General features: G+C 37.6%; 1 long non-coding RNA gene across 1 annotated transcript in view; it reads left to right on the forward strand.

The window, feature by feature from the left end:
* Positions 1 to 2,881: 2,881 nt before the first annotated feature.
* The window catches only part of LOC145278126 (uncharacterized), a 53,683-nt gene continuing 39,795 nt past the window's right edge, over positions 2,882 to 16,769 (forward strand). Inside the window, exon 1 of the long non-coding RNA XR_013868350.1 lies at positions 2,882 to 3,023. This is a non-coding gene — a long non-coding RNA (uncharacterized LOC145278126). The remainder of the gene's footprint in view (positions 3,024 to 16,769) is intronic.

Below are 16,769 nucleotides of genomic sequence, written 5' to 3' on the forward strand. Positions count from 1 at the left end.
TTTTAATCTTTTAATTTAATTTAACAACACACACACACACACACATATATATATATATATATATATATTGTCAGGTACATAATTTATATACTGCAATTAAAAAGGGAAGACATGTTTTGATATTTTTGATTGACAGTATGGAAAAAATAAGAGGTCAATTGACCGGTTTATTTATTTATTTATTTAGTTTTTATTACATTTTTACCCCTTACAAGACATATTGTCACTTTGATGCAGGGTTTACTACCATGGACCTAAGTTCCATGGGTACTATGTAGAGAGTTTAGCAGCAATATGTCTATTCACATTACACTTGAACTTCTGCATGTCAGTACAGTTGGGGAAGCAGGAAATCGAAAGAGAATTCCAAAGTCCTGCCGGTCTGGGAAGGAAGCTATTAGAGTAAAAGGATTTCTTACATATTGGGATCTCAACCGTGTAGGGATGGGACTTTGCTGCTTGTCGGGTTTGTTGAGGGGTATTTTCGTCGAGGGGGTACAAGTACTTGTAGTTTGTCAGAGCATCCGCCATTAAAGTACTTGTAAAATAGACAGGGGGATGCGACATTTCATCGGTGGGCGAAGGGTTGAAGTTTAGATGACAATTCAGGACCTATTAGGTTGGCGACTTACTTTTGGACCCTGTCCAGGAGTGAGAGACTAGTAGCAGATGCACCAGCCCAAATGTGATAATAGTACTCCATACATTGGCGAATGGTGACTTTGTAGAGGTACAGCATACTTTCAGATGTAACTTCCTAGCACGATAGAGATAGAGCCTGCCTTCTTTGCAGCAGCCTAACAATGATCTCAATGTATCTATTCCAACTCATGTTTCCTGTGTTTCCAAGGAGTTTGAACGAAGTGCTCTCAGGTAAAATATCTCTAGCCATAGCTATTGGTGGTTGGTAAGGTTTCATGTAATTATTAAAGGAAACTAGTTTTGTCCGGGTAGCGTTGAACATTACCATCCATTTATGACCCCATTCCATTACATTCTTCTAGGGTTTCGGCCTTTATCTTAGATATGTGCTCATTAGTTTTCCTCACATGCCTGCTATAGAGCGTAGTATCGTCGGCAAATATACCCATCTCAGAGACAATTTTATCAGGTAAGTCATTTATGAATATCAGAAATAATAAAGGTCCAAGGATCGATCCCTGAGGTACACCCGCATTTATATCAAACTTTTTTGACATACGCCCATCGAGGACAACTTGGATTCTTTTCTCATTTGAGAAGGGTCTAATCATGCTAAACATTCGTCCAGTAATACCATACGATTTTATTTTCATGAGAAGACCATCGTGCCATATCCTGTCAAAAGCCTTAGATATATCTAGGGCTACTACCCTCACCTCCCCTGCCTTATCCAGTGCTTGGTATAAATGTTCAGTGATTACAGTTCGAATATCTGCAGTAGAATGGACTTGCTTCACTCTTTTAAAGTTGATCGAGGAATTTTTTTAATTATAAAAGCAAGAGAAACCTACGAGGGAAAATATACTTTTTAAATAAAATGGCGTTATAATGTATTAATGGGGAGAAAAAATGTAACCCCCCCCCAAAAAAAACCCGGGAAAACACTATATTTAAAATAAAGATACGTGTGATCTATGTACTATGATAGAATCTCATAGAGGCTAATCTCGTTCAACTTTAAGAGAATTTCTTCTGTTTACAAAGAGAAGGTATCTTCAAACGAACGGGAATGATCCCCGAGATCTTCAGATTAAAGTCCGAATGAGCACAACTCCAAATGATGAGTCAATGCTAGAGTTCGGTGCATATGGTACTTTTTTTAAAATATATATAAGATACTGAAATGCCATAGTATTACACATTGTATAATATTGTAACCTAAAGTCCAAATAAATATTAGTATCAATATTTATAAGACAACCCCAAGCAGATAGGGAAACCTCAATATACGAGATAGAATAATAATATAAACGGAAATTCTGTATTAAATTATATAAGATTACTACAAAATTTATTTATTTTAACCATAGATTATCCTTTTTAGACCTTCATTTCAACTTTAATTTTCAAAATATGTTCTAATAAGCAAAATTTATAATTACCCACATCTATTTTGCTAATAATATTTCCTCCGACGAGATGAGTCACTCATTGAAAATCTATGGATTAAGGGAAAAAATATTTCTACTCCTTTGTCAAACAAGAAACCCTGTCATAATTCTACATAATGTAATCCAGAATTTCAGTATATATATATATATATATATATATATATATATATTTATATATATATATATATATATATATATATATATATATATATACTGAACGATTCGTCAGGCTATTTGCATGATGAAAGGCAGAAGATTCTGAGTTAGCTGCTATATATATTTTCATAACTTACTATTTATCTGTACTCACGTATTAAGTATTATTGAAGTTCATACAGAAAATCGATTCATAAAAGATTGTAAATTTTTATGTAGATACATAAAATAATATATACGTATGGAGGCACACATAACCGCGCTAACGGAGCTGGAACGCACAACGTTATTACAGATAATACAGATATTACAGATAAAATATACTTTTAAAACACACTGACTTCAATAATATGAATAACGCTTTATGTAAATCAAAACTGATAATAAAGGAAACTGAGAAAATGTTGCACCAGTCAAATAACATAAGACAAAGCAACACATCACGTCATGAAATTGATTTCACGATGACACGCCCATTATTCGTGTGATATCCACCCGCTCGCTTTGATGTCTATAAGTTATTGTCTCACCTTTAGAATTCCGTCTGAATATTTATTACTTTTAAGTTCTTTTTTTTTCAAATGTTAGCCTCGTTTCAGAAGAGAAAAGGCTTTAAATTTGCTATTTAAACCGTAAAGATCAGTTCAAAGCTAAGACGAAGGAGATCAACAACATTTTGCGTATCCAGAAAGACACTTTTCAGACGATATTCAGACAGTGTCTACCAAGAAACTCTGCGAGAGAAAATATTGTCAAGAATTTAAAAAATGAAAGGTAAGAGAAAATACTTTTCGCAACATTTGCTATTATTTTGTTGCATATATGTATGTGAGTGTTTCTTTTTTTTTGTAAAAGTTTTTTTTCATCCTCAAACAAGTGACAATATCACTTGAATACAAGGGACTACTATTTGGAACAAGATATACCGGGATACTATATAGGGAGTTGATCAACGAGGTATCTGTTCACACTACACTTGAACTTATGGATTAGTCGCCAGTATTTACGTCGATTGAGTACAAGTGCTTTGAGATCGTCGGAGCATATTTCATTAAAACACTTGTAAAACGGGCATAACAATGCAAAATTTCGGCGATGGGACAGAGGGTTGAGTTTTTTTGATAGTGTGGGACGTATTACATGAGAAATTAATTTTTGAACCCTCTCTGAGAGCGAGAAACTAGTGGCAGATGCACAAGCCCAGATGTGGCAGCAAGATTCAAAATCATAATTGTTAATATATGTCCAATAGGCATCACAGAACTTTTTCGATTTGTTTTCGAATGATCTTCGGATGAGAGTCAAATAATGAGCTGAGAAAAACTAGCCTGGGAAACTTTGTCAAGATTCGTAGACAGCAGGTACCGGGTGTTCTGGGGTCATTAGCGAGCCAATATCTGGGCTGGATAATTTGAATCGCATGGAAATAGGATTGTAGATACGACAGTCATTTAAAATATTATTACTGCTTTGATAGGCGATATATTGTTTATACCAGGTTTAGGGACTTTTATGTTGATAGCTTCAAGTATTTAAAACTTTTCATAAATTTGTTTCATGATGTCTTATGTTACAGATTAAGATCTCAAGTCGAAAAGAGACAGCTATGTTTTTTGTAGATGTTGAAAAATTGCACTGAAATCTGTATTAATAATTAATACAATAGAGTTATAGAATAAGGTAATTCCAATGATTTAAAGATTATTTTAGTAGTATTCGCAGTGCAGTAGAATCAATATTTTTTCTTACTGTAACATCGAGCCTTTTATTTTTACTTTGTCGGGATACTGTAGAGTTGAATGTAATAATCAAAGAGGAAAGCGCCCCCGTGTGTGTGTGTGTGTGTGTGTGTGTGTGTGTGTGTGTGTGTGTGTGTGTGTGTGTCTTGCGGTCATAGAACTTACCTTCGGATGGGATCTGAGAGAAAGAGAAATTAAAGATGGCAGCCATGTATTTATAAGGTGTAGTCTCGTGGAATCTCACCAGATCTCATTTTCCACTGCACACATATGCACATGAAATGGGTTCAGTTTTCTGATAAAATGTCTGTTGGCAGAGGCAGTTGGCAGAGACGTGCTGGAAGTTGAGAGAGAAAGTTGTCAGTGATTAATTCTAGCTGGACTTTTACGTATTGTATTTGGTTTATTTTGTTTTGCTGTTTACCAGCCCATTCAACATCAGATACTATACCCATTAATACGTTTGTTGGACTGAATCTAACTTTTGAATTTACTTAGTAAACTTCCCCTATTAATTACATAATTATATATATATATATATATATATATATATATATATATATATATTTCCTCCTATAACACAGAACAAGCTAGGTAACATACAAATATCCGTGCATGAGGTCACCAAACTAATCAAGGACGTTGATTCCAGTAAAGCAACTGGCCCTGATGGCATCCCAATTATAGTGTTAAAAAAGCTTCAACCAGAACTCTCTCCCATACTTACGAAACTGTTTAAGCGCTGCCTTAAGGAGAAGTGCTTTCCGACTCCCTGGAAGACCTCGTCAGTTTGCCCCGTATTTAAGAATTTATGTGATAAGTTATCTCCCTCCCAGTACAGACCAATGTCTCTTGTGTGTTCTGAGTAAGTTGCTGGAATCTATATTAAATAGAGAAATAGTCAACCACCTCAGCAGAAACAACCTTCTTAGTGACACACAATATGGTTTCCGCTCTGCAAGATCTACCGCAGATGTGCTGACGGTTATATCCTACAGGATTAGTGAATATCTTGACAAAGGCTTTCTTTCAAGGGCCATTGCTCTTGACATATCAGAGGCCTTCGACAAGGTATGGCATGAGGGTCTACTTCACAAGATTTCCAGCTACGGTATAACTGGAAATGTTTTTTTCAATCATTAAATCATTTCTCTCCGATATGCTCATAAGAGTAGTGGTCGATGGACAAAAATCGGAGGCCTGCAGTATTAATGCTGGGGTCCTTCAAGGGTCAATCCTTGGCCCAACTCTCTTCCTTATCTACATCAATGACATCCCTAAACACATACTTAAATCATTCGTTGACATCTATGCTGGTGACACGACCATCTACGGCAACACATCAAAGGCTGTAAATGACAAAGTTCTCTCTGATTCTCTCTTCTCTGATATCGAGCGCGTGGTTCAGTGGGGGAAGACGTGGCTGGTTACCTTTAATGCATCCAAAACCAAACTCCTATCCTTACATCATCAACGCTCTGATCCCCATCTGGCATCAATTGAAATGGATGGCTCTCGTCTGGGTGAGGTCCCGTGTTTTGACAAGCTTCTGGGTTTGACCTTTACTCCTGATCTGAAATGGAACACGTAAATCAAGTATGTTGCCAAGGTCGCTGGAAAGATGGTGGGATCCTTCTACCGCTCCAGAAGATATCTCACTACTGATGCAATTCTCTATCTATATAAAAGACAAGTACGTCCAAGGATGGAATACTGTTGCCATATCTTGGCAGGATCTGCTAAAAACAGCCTATCCTGCCTTGACAGAGTACAAAATAAATTTCGTGGTTTAGTGGGGGATGCCCTTTTCTCTACCCTGCAACCTCTCTCCCACAGAAGAGACGTTGCGAGCCTATCCTTGTTTTATCGTTATTTCCATGGCAGGTGCTCATCTGAACTCAATCTCTGGTCCCCCCCTCGCCAATCTTTCACGAAAAAGACCCGTCTAGCTGAATCCACTGTGAAAAATTTCCCCCACTCTTTATCTGTGCCTAAGTCAAAACGTGGATTCTATGAACAAAGCTTCTTTCTTAGAACTGCACGCCTGTGGAACTCTGTTCCGTCTGCCTGCTTCCCACCGAACTACAACTTGGATGTGTTCAAGTCCAACGTTAACAAATTCCTAATGAACCGCCCTCTTAAGTAAACACTTCATCAAATCTCCACACTACCGTAATGCACTTGCAATATCCCTTATCTCTGAGTGGCTTCCGGGCCTTGATAAGTGGTGATCACTGTGTAAAATATATATATATATACATACACACACACACACACACATATATATATACATATATATATACATTTATATATATATATATATATATCCATATATATATATATATATATATATATATATATATATATATATATATATATATATATATATATATATACATGTCTTGGAAGTTTCTTTAAAGCTTTTTAAATTATGAAAATATCCTTCGTTCGAAAATTATTTTGTAAGCGATACAATTAACTTCCTTCATCTTTGAACCGTTTTACTTACATGAAACAGTGAAATACTGTTTCGCAGATTTAAAATAAAACAGCGTGCTAAATCATGGCTCCTCAGCTATGTTGATCCAACACCATCTCATTTTCAACACAAATAAAAAAAATGATACTGGATCTAATTATTTTATCCAGATAAATTAGGCTAACCAATTAATGTTATTTTAAAAGTATTTCTTACCTGTGGTCATCCGTTGCTGTTGCCAAAAATTCATGTGCCTATATAACGTTGATGCGAATAAAGTTGAAGGTACAAAGTGTGTTTCTATTATTGAGGAAGATCATTTCAGCTTTAAAGTAGGAGTCATGGCCATTTAGCATAACAAGGAGCATTGGTTCAGTTTCGTATAAATCGTTGCAAAGCTATCTAGGAGGAGACAGTTATGTAATGCAGTGCGCTTTGCCTTCGAGTCATACTTTGGCTGTTAAGTACCTAACTGGAATAGGAATGAACTCCAATGCATGTCTAAGAGGTAGAATTGTATAGATATTTAGTGATTAAGCAGTTAGCATGTTAGGGTTAGGGGCTGGAAGTTAAAGATTCCACTACAAACGCTGTCCAATGTAGGAGTTAAGTGGCGGTTTGGTGGGAAGGAGCAGATTGTTAGAGTCCAAGAGACAGGGGTTATTAACTTACAAATAACAGATCGCCATTAGGATTTACAGTTTCAGGTAAGGTTTTTTTGCGCATGCAGTTTAGACAGACGTAGTCGTCTTGAAGGTAAGATGTATATTGGGATTTCGTAGCTAGCCGTTAGGTGTTTTTTCCCATTTCCTAGACCTAGTTCATGGCGATTCGGAATTCGTATTCTGTATTTATAGGCAGACATTAAGGTTAGGCACAGAGCATAGCATCCACTCAGGAAAAATAGTCCTAGTATCACAGCTAAGATACTGCATATTTCAGTTACGAATATAGTGAAAGTTAAATTGGGGGGCACTTATTTTTAATTTTCTAAATTTTTAATTTTTTTTATTTATATTTATTTTATTTTTTTGCATCTTACCATGGCTGTTAACATTAAGTATCGTACTTAAATAAAGTTCTTCTGTCATCTAAATAAGCTAATAAGGATTTCTCCCCCCCACTACTACCTCGATGTGACATGGTAAAAAGAAAGAAAGAAAGAAATTAGTCAGGAAATTGTTTTAAAATAAGTGAATTAAGAATGGTTAAGATGTGTGAGAAATAAAAATAAAATAAAACTACATAGAATGATATGAGCACAAACGAAAAAAGAGGGTTAGATTTGATTGACTTTAAAAAAAGTGAGCATACAAATGTACTTAGCTTAAGGTTTCATCTTCGAGGTGTGCATTCTTCGTCCACCGTTCAAATGACGCTAATGAATTCTACTCTTTCTATCAAACTTGACCATATATCTATTTACCTAATTACACATGACTCAAAACTTACTGTTGTATCCGTACTATATTGCACTTGCATCTCAAGCCCTCCTGACATCTAAAATATAGTTTGGGCATAACTCGTAGTTCAATTCTTAACACCTACTCACACTTTAATGTTATCCTAGACCCAAGCTAACATGAATAAAATAAAAAGTATATATAAAGGGAAAGCATCAAATCACATTATCTCCTTTGTAACAAGCCTTCTTACAATCATAGTTGCTTACACTGCATGACTCTACTCACCCCCTTTATCCAGTAACAATGAAATAGCAATGCCCCTAATTCACTTTGAGGAGTGTAACTATTCATTAGATATATAACCTCTACAAACTAACCCAGTAACATTAACTAACCACGCGGAGTCACAGAAATACCTAGATTAGAACCCAGGCGCGGAGCAAACCCTCTCAGTGCTGACGGACCCAGTAGATCTTTCCAGATCATCCGTCTAGGAGAAGGAAAACTCTGGAACTAAACCAAAGGGGAGGGAGGCCTCTCCAGTATCGGATGACAACCTTCCTAGAGCTAGTGACTACAACAAATTACCGGTTTGCAAACCTAAATTGCTTAAGGAGTAGATATGTTCTGTCTATCGCCCGGCTTCCATGCCCCTTCTTTGCTTATTAGTCAGGCGCAAAGACACTATCACAATGATTCGACATAAACACCCAGTGGTAGATCTTGTTTCTTGTCTAGGGCAATGAACGCGGTTTTCCAACTCCCGACACGCCCACCCCTAAAACTGGGCACTTGAGAGTAGCAATTAGATTGGGTTGACCTTCCTCTGATGGGTTGAGGGTACCGGATTGACAGTTACTGGCTGCTGTTTCCGACTGGTAGTACAGGAGCCCTAACTCTTTGCTAGCGCTTAGAGCGGCTGCTCCATCAACAGTTGTATAATATCGGGATGTTTGTAGTGCCATGTCGCGCATGGAAAGGGACCCTGCACTCTTCTCCGGTGGGCTTTCCTGAGGCCACTGTCCTAGGTGAAGAAGGGTCAGCTGTTGGTCTACTTGTGATGCATGTGTGATACTCTGCATAACCTCCTGTTCAGCTCCCCCTTACCTAACTGAAACTCGTAAAAAATATGATGACAGTACAATCTAAAAATAAGCTTAAACCTGGCTTAGGGTCAAACAAGTCCAACTTGCCTCCTCCCTTGAAGCTTGCATTCACAAATATCCGTGGGCTTAGAATTAATTTAGCTGATGTTGAAGCATTTCTCCTAACAAATACCCCGGATATCTTAGAACTAAGTGAGACTAACCTACACTCCTCCATCCCCTCTAACTATTTAACATGCCTGGATATCTCCCACTCTGCCGTAAGGACAGACACATGCACGGACTTGGAGTTTACATTCGTAATACCTTTCCCTTGACTAGAGAAACACACCTATAATCGGATGATCAAGCCTTTATATGCTTTAGACTAATCATGCAACACAACATTAGCTACTTTTACTTTCTCTACTACTCTCCCTCGACCCAAGTGCACCATAATAAACAAAGTCTCTGACAGCATAGACACAGCACTCTCCATCGGCACTAGCGCACAAGTACATGTGTTTGGTGACTTTAATGTGCATCAAAAGCTGGCCTGGATTCTCTACTTAGACAGATGCAGCCGGCAGCACAACTCATAGCTTCTCTATATCTCATTCCCTATCACAAATTGTTACTTTTCCAACCCGTTTCCCTGACCAAGAAGAACAACACGCATCACTTTTAGATCTGTTTTTGGCCACAGTTCCTGATGATTGTATAACGAATGCCGACAGCCCACTTGGGAACGCTGATCATGCAGTGATAATGGTTGAAATCGCCCTAAACTCTAGACCCAAAACTGAAGAGCCAGTCCTCAAAACAACGAGATATTATAAAAAGGCTGACTGGGAAGCCATCAGAGATCTTATCAGAGATGCCCCATGGGGAAATATTTTTCTCTTCCTGCTGAACAGTGTGCAAACGAGACGACTGAATGGTTCAAAACTGCAATCGAAGCGCATGCTCCCATGCGGAAATTTTATAGCAAGCCCCACTCTCCCCAATGATTTACTTCGACTTGCGCAACTGCCATTGCTCAAAGGCAGCATGCATACCGCAGATTTAACCGACATAAGTCCAGTTCAAACAGACAGAAGTACATAGAAGCTAGAAGTAACGTTAAGAAAGAAATAGCGACAGCTAAGAGAGAATTTATGGAAACCACTAAAAAACGCATCGAAGCACCAAAAACTAGGAACTCGTGACTTCTGGAAAATCTACAACAGTGTAGTAAATAATGGGCAATCAACAATTCCCCCACTAACCAAAAATCACGAGGTTCTTTGCTCAGCAACCGAAAAGGCTAACATGCTTGCCAGTCGGTTTGCCTCAAACTCCACACTGGACCCTTCCAACCACCCCCACCTGAATTTCCTATGCGGACAGACGCCAGGCTAGACGATCTTAAAATCACAACTGCTCAGGTGCATGCTATTATAAAAAAACCTTGACACTTCAAAAGCATGTGGACCTGATCTCATCCCAGCTGTGCTATTAAAAAAGTGCTCAGCCGAAGTAGCTCCAGTTCTCTCCAAACTCAACAACACATGCCTTAATGAATCTTGCTTTCCGGGCTATTGGAAAACTGCTTCTGTGGTACCAGTATTCAAGAATTCTGGTGAAAGAACTGACCCATTAAATTATCGCCCTATTAGCCTCCTCCCACTTTTTGCCAAAATATTTGAGACCTTAATTAACCATGCTCTAGTCCATCACCTTACAGATGCTAAGCTTCTGACTGACCAATAATATGGATTTAGACAAGCCCGTTCCACAGCAGACCTCCTAACTGTAATCTCTGAACGTATATACCATTCACTGGACAAAGCGGTGGATAGCAGAGCGGTAGCTCTAGATATATCTAAGGCTTTTGACAGGGTATGGCATGAGGGTCTCCTCAGGGAGATTAGATCATACGGTATCACTGGTAGCATACTTAACATAATTAAATCCTTCTTAGATAAGAGAAAAATCCAGGTTGTCCTCGAGGGTCGTACATCTAAACAATATGATATAAATGCGGGAGTGCCCCAAAGATCTATCCTTGGACCTCTACTGTTCCTTATATCCATAAATGACCTCCCCGACAAAATTTCCTCTGAGATGAGTATATATGCTACACTCTATAACAGGCACGACAGGAAAATAAATGAACACATATCTAAAGAAATGACAGAAACACTAGAGGATGGCCTCCAATCTGTAGTGGAATGGGAACAAAAATTGATAGTCACGTTCAATGCCGCCAAGACTAAACCAGTTTCATTCAATAATTAGAAGAAACCTTCTCTACCACCTATTGCAATTGCCAACGACTCTTTATCTGAGAGTACGTCTCTAAAGCTCCTTGGCCTAAAGTTCACAGGAAACATGAGTTGAAACAATTACATCGAGGGCATTGCCAGGGCCGCTGCAAGGAAGGTGGGCTCTCTACCGTGCTAGAAAACTACTAACAACCAAAAGTATCCTGTGCCTCTATAAGGCCACCATTCGGCCATGTATGGAGCATTGCTGTCATATTTGGGCTTTCATGGATGGTGCGGCTTGAACCAGGATGTGTTCTTCCACTCTGTCCTAAGACACAGGCTCCGTGGTCGTTAACCTTCGATGGATCTGAAGGCTTCGACATCAAGCAACATTCTCTGTTCGAGTGGTATCTCCATCAAACTAGCTACTCGGCTTCAAGACCTCCCTGGACAGACGCTGGTCTCGGACCCCCAGTTTTCCCCTTGTATAGTTTCTCTTTGTTAATAGCCCCCCCCCCAAATTCTCACTTTTTTTTTTGTAAATGGCAATCATTTGTGCGTTTATTCTTTGCCAATTAAATGAATGAATACTCTCTTTGCATATATATATATATATATATATATATATATATATATATATATATATATATATATATATATATATATATATGTATGAGAGAGAGAGACCCTGCTACGTAACATCTGCTTAACCTGGCACAACAATCCTCCTGAAACAAAATCAAATCTCAGTAACTTGTATTTCGAACTAAACATTTTATTTAATCGACATTTCTCTCATTTCTAACAAGTGTTAACTTAGATTATGCTTAGTTATTATCGCCTGCGGCAAGGATTAAACCTCAGCCTCGAAAAGATCGTCGTCACTTAGAATACGAAGATTAAAATTCATTAAAACCAAAATTTATTTTTCTACATAGTCACCACTATTCTCCATGCACTTTTTCCACGAATTCAGAGATGAATCTCTGCTTCTGACATGAAGAGTTTATCAGTTGAATATTTACACACACATTCTTAATTTATATTCAGTTTTAAGTCTGAACACCAATTAATTTGCAAGATCGCTTTTGCCTTGTAATCACACGGTTCCAGGTTCACACCCATGTGCGACTACTGTTTCCTTGCATCTGGTGCATGCTAATCATGGCCATTTATTCCTTGGTCTCTTTGCTCCATCACCACAAGACTTCCTAGCAAGTGATCTTGGAGAAAATATTTGTTACACTCGTACAACTCGTTCAAATGAAGATGCTACACAAATGCTGATAATCTAGATGGAAGCGATCAATAAGAAATGACCTTCATAATTTCTTCCAACCCCAATAAGTCAAAAAAGGAAACACCTGATGGTGTAGAATAATTAGATGCAGATGTGTAAAAATAATATTAATAACGGCATTTTTTCACATCAGTTTAAGTTAATCGAAGAAGTGGAAAATTCCATAAGATTAGAATGTTGTCATGGAATGCCCAATGCCAAAACTAATGTGAAGAAAACAAAAACAAAAAACAAACAACATTTTGGATCATTGGAATTGGAAAAATGTTAGCCTAATTTCAATATATAACTACTTCATTTAATCACATAAATTAATATACGAAAGTATAAATTTATGCGTAAATAAGCCTGATGAATCCTAGCGTAGATGAAACGCGGAATATTCTGTGTAGCTTAATCAGCATATACATTTTATAACTTACTATATATTCTTTTACATAGCAGTCACCCCTTATCAAGGCCCAGAGGCCACTCGAGGATAAGAGTTATAGAGTGTACAGTAGTTAATGGGATAATATTGTAGTAATCGTTAGTAATGGAAATTTGGTAAATTGGATTATTAACGAGGTGGATATATATATATATATATATATATATATATATAATACTATAGTAGAACCCCGGGATACGGCATTAAAAATTAGTAACAAAATACAGTGCAGTATATAATACATATGTATATAATCAAATATTGACCCCCCCCCAAGATCGCCATAGTCATGGAATATGTGCCTACATTAAAGATGGCTTTCCATGTGGTAGAGGCATCTCCAGAGAAGACACTAAATGACTTAAATGTGGTTCCAAGTTGCACTCGTTCACACTTTTGCGTTTATATTTGCCCTCTATTAACCCCACAACAGCGGAGTTAATATCTTTAAGAGCATATCTGAGAAAATTGACCACATCCTGTCTGCTCATCCTTTGGCTAACATTCACGTCTGTGGAGACTTCAATGTTTACAATGCGGAATGGTAAGCCTACTCAAACAAGACAGATGATTAGGGGAAAGTTCTGTCATGATTTCTCTATTGCTTATGACCTCACTCAGATTGTTCGTGAACCCATCTGTGTGCCTGATACTAATGGTCAGTATGCAAGTTTCCTAAACCTTTTCCTCACAACTTGCCCTGAGCTATGTTCATCTTCCGTACTGTCCTCCCTGTGAGCTTCCAACCACTCGGTTTTATTAGTTAAGATAAAAACAAAATGTAATAAGTCTTCAGACATACCTCTCCATTGTACAGTATCGATACTATGGCTAATTGGGATAGCTTTTGTACATTTACATCAGATCTACCTGTGTGTTCCATGTTTAAAAAGGATGTGTCCTCTATAGTGTCAGACCTGACGGAATGGTTAATTGTAGGTATAGACAGTTTCATACCCTCGGAAAAATTCCAGCAAAAACCTAACAACAAGCTGTGGTTCTCTCCAGAACGTGCTGCTGCCATTGTGCTAAAAAAATAAATTCTTCCATTGCTTTCATCATTACAGATCTAACGAGACTAAAGCCACTTTCAAGACTGCCAGTAACCACTGTAAAAAAAAAGAGTAATGAAAAATGCAAGAGAGCTATATGCTCAGTCCGTCAAATCTAAAGTAGCTGAGCAGCGGCTTGGTTCCCACCAGTTTTGGCAAATAGCAAACAGGATCCTGAACAAAAGCGTGTGCTCTATCTCAACCATCATCAATGGACCTGAGGTCATCTCGTCAGCATCAAACAAAACCAAGATTTTTGCTGTATTTCCTCCTGTATCAAAAAACACGCTATATGACATACACATATATGTGCATGATGTCGCCAAGCTAATCAAAAACCTTGATTCCAGTAAAGCATCCCAATCAAATGCTGAAAAAGCTTTAACCAAACAAAACTGTTTAAGCGCTGTCTTGAGTAGAATTGCTTCCGAACATCCTGAAAAATCTCATCAGTATGCCCTGCATTTAAGAATTCAGATCTATCATCTCTCTTTCAGTACAGACCAATAAGTCCTGTGCGTCATGAATAAGTTACTGGAATCTGTTAAATAGAGAAGTAGTCAACCACCTCAGCAAAACTAACCTTAGTGGCATGCACTATGGTTTCCATTCTGCTAGATCTACAGCAGATGTGCTAATGGTTATATCTCATAGGATTAGTGAGTCTCTCAGAGGTTTCCTTTCTAGGGCAATTGCTCTTGACATATCAAGGGCCTTTGATAGGGTATGACATAAAGGTCTACTTCATAAAATCTCCATTAATGGTATAGCTAGAAATGTCTTCTCAATTATTAAATCATTTCTCTCTGATAGGTTCATACATAAGAGTAGTGGTTGATGGGCAGAAATCAGCTCATAATATTAATGCTGGAGTCCCTCAGGGGGTTCATCCTGGGTTCTACTCTCTTCCTGATCTACATCAATGGACGTCCAAATTGTAGACATTTACGCTGACAACACTATCAGCTATGGCAGCACATCAAAGGCTGTAAATGACAAAGTTCTGATTCTCTCTCCTTTTATCTTGAGCACGAGGCACAATGGGAAAAGAAGTGTCTGGTTACTTTTAATGCATCTAAAACCAAGCTTTTATTTTTACATCATCAATGCTCTAATCCCCATCTGGCATCAGTGAAAATGAATGGCTCTCGTCTTGGGGAGGTCTCATATTTTGAATTGATATCTTAAAGGAGGCTCCATGTTTTAACAAGCTTCTGGGTTTGACCTTTACTCCTGATCTGAAATGGAACCCGTACATCAAACATCAGCAAGGTTTCTGAAAAAATGGTGGGATCCTTCTATCGATCCAGTAGATCGATCACTGCTGATGTAATTCTCTATCTATATAAGAGCCAGGTACATGCCCTTTCCTCTTCCCTGCAACCTCTTTCTAACAGAAGAGATATTGCGAGATTGCGAGCCCGTCTCTGCTTTATCGTTATTTTCATGGCAAGTGCTCGTCTGAGCTCCAATCTAGGGTCCCCCCTCGCCAAACTTTCATGAGAAACACTTATATAGCTGAAAACACTATCAATAAGTTCTCCAACTCTTTATCTGTGCCTAAACCTAAACGTACATTCCATGAACAAAGCTTCTTTCTTAGAATTACACATCTGTGGAACTCTCTTCCATTTGCCTGCTTTCCAGCTGACTTCAATATGGTCGTCTTCAAGTCCAATGTAAACAAGTTCTTGATGAGCTGTTTCCCTTAATCCAATTTACCAAATTTACACTATTAATGATTACTTTGATATTGTCCCATTGACTACTGTACACGCTTTAACCCTTATCCTTGAGTGGCCTCTGGGCCTTGATAAGTAGCGTCTCCTACGTAAAAATAAAAAAAAAATTGTTAAAAAATTCATACATTTTGTCAATTAATAACGAACTTTGAAAAGAGAAATAAATCCTCATTCGTCGCATTATTTTCAGTCAATCACGGGCAAATATTTTAGAGAGAAAAAATTTCCTCATGTTATGCACTTTAAATATAAGAGGTTAATGTAGTTTGCTTGAAGCATTGTCGACCTTGTACATCAAGAAAATTTATAGAAGGAAATACAAAGCAGAAATGTAATGGATCAACACAAACAAAAGCTAATTCAGACATAACGATAGAATAAGTTTTTTTAGATTTACTTTTATCAATATTTGATTTAAGAATCGGAATTTGTAATTGTATTGGACTCGGGAAAAAGTTTGGAATCATCCAATCACTAGCCAAAACTAGGATATGACGTCACAAGCAGCCGAGTGACAGATTTATCTGCCCTAAGTAAATGTCAGGAATGAGAGTTCGAGGTGGTAAGTTCGAACTGTTGAAGTGATTTTGAGATACATTTTTTCTTTCATTTCAGACGAAAAAAAAATAAAAAGAAAACAAATGAAAAAAAAATTCAAAAGAAAAGGAAAACAAAAAAAGAAACTGAAAATGAAACTAAAAGAATTTGAAACTTTTCAAAATATTTTATTTTCAATTTTGGACAAAGTCTTAGAAGCAGAGACATTTTTTAAGAGTTTTTTTTTTTTTTTACATGCAGACAAAAGTGATGCTGTCTGCTACTCAGTGGTTTGCAAAATAGATTGAGAACGAGAGTCTCCTTTAATTTGAATTGTGACGCAGCAGGGAGGGATCAGTAAGTCACATTCAAACTCAATTTCTCATAATATTTTTCAGTACTAGGACTTATACACAAGTATTTGGGGCATACAATCAAGTAGTTGGTTCTGAGTATCAGCAGGGCATCACTAAACCTCTGCATGCCACTGCTTTAGAGATT

This window comes from Euprymna scolopes, chromosome 6, assembly GCF_053919585.1.
Source record: "Euprymna scolopes isolate OS-2025 chromosome 6, ASM5391958v1, whole genome shotgun sequence".
Lineage (NCBI taxonomy): Eukaryota > Metazoa > Mollusca > Cephalopoda > Sepiida > Sepiolidae > Euprymna > Euprymna scolopes.